This window comes from Amphimedon queenslandica, unplaced genomic scaffold (assembly GCF_000090795.2).
Source record: "Amphimedon queenslandica unplaced genomic scaffold, v1.1 AMPQUscaffold_11966, whole genome shotgun sequence".
Taxonomy (NCBI): domain Eukaryota; kingdom Metazoa; phylum Porifera; class Demospongiae; order Haplosclerida; family Niphatidae; genus Amphimedon; species Amphimedon queenslandica.
Genome location: NW_003547795.1, coordinates 623 through 1,812, shown reverse-complemented (window position 1 = coordinate 1,812; position 1,190 = coordinate 623). Strand labels below are relative to the sequence as shown.

At 30.7% G+C, this 1,190-nt stretch overlaps 1 long non-coding RNA gene across 1 annotated transcript; it reads left to right on the top strand.

Moving 5' to 3' along the window:
- The first annotated feature begins 401 nt into the window (after positions 1-401).
- LOC109588637 (uncharacterized) lies at positions 402-666 on the top strand. The gene is made up of 2 exons (XR_002188278.1): positions 402-440; positions 499-666. It is a non-coding gene; the product is annotated as an uncharacterized LOC109588637 (long non-coding RNA).
- Positions 667-1,190: the final 524 nt, after the last annotated feature.

Below are 1,190 nucleotides of genomic sequence, written 5' to 3'. Positions count from 1 at the left end.
CTTCTTTGTTTTTCAAATCCTCCTTTGAATAATAAACAGGGGAAAGGAAGCATTAGTATGTCTGGGTGATATCTGAGAGCAAGGGGTGTCTCATTAAACATCATGAAAATTTTCTACTGTGTCTACAAGCATCACCAGAGTCAATTTCTCATGTTGTTTTGAAGACTGAATTGAATGATTACCCTGGTTCTCTGTGTCAATTTTTAATGTGAAAGAGTATGATGAGGTATGCCTTGATCCTTTTCTCCAAAATTAACTTTTTTTACTAGATTATTGCATATGATCGTATGATTAGAATCTGTTAACACAGCTGCAGGACTGACTGAATATTTTGTGAACTTTTGTGTGCCAGAATTGTTTTCAATGGCATGAAAATTCATGTCACAGAGTATGATTTTATATTGAATTGGCTTATCTTAAAAACAGTGACAAACTTGAAAGTGAGATAATAATTATTTACATGCATTAAATGGCATAAATAAATTTATTTTTGATTAGATTCAGTACTATTGCCTGTAGCTGCTCCTTTGTTCATTGCTTGTACAGAGGAAAAGAAGAAGCAGTTATCAACTTACAATATGGAGAATTTGGTCCCTCATGAAGTCGCATTACTAACAAGACTTAGTGAGAAGGGTGACTATATTCTGTCCGTAAATGTATCATCAGGTGAGGTTACTGTATATTCATGACTAAAATGACTTGACTACTGTATAGCTGGTTTATTATTTTGTTGTTTAAATTTTTATTATAATTAATTTTAGTGCCTTGCAAAATTTTTGTTAATATTTAATTGGTTTAAATAAAATTTAGTGGAATGGCCAGCATGAAAATTTAATTTCACACGAAATAAACCACCTATACAGTATGTGAAATGCTGTGTTTCAATTTAATAAAATGCTACAAACAATATTTGTCAACAAAAATAATAACTACCATTGATTCTGTGTGAATAATCAGCTCAACCTTAATGTATTTGTAATTATGTTTTGTAGGTATTGTTGCTGATTTGGAAAGGAAAGTTCTTGTGACTGAATTCACTCAGGCTTCTATGATCACAGACTTGGAGAAGTTACTTGCTGTCACAGACTAAACTCTAATAAAAAATATGTAAACTATTATGATTGTTTGACATTTCAAAGTATTATTGTTATAGTTTGAAGTAATGTACATGTATAATTAATTTTTTTGCA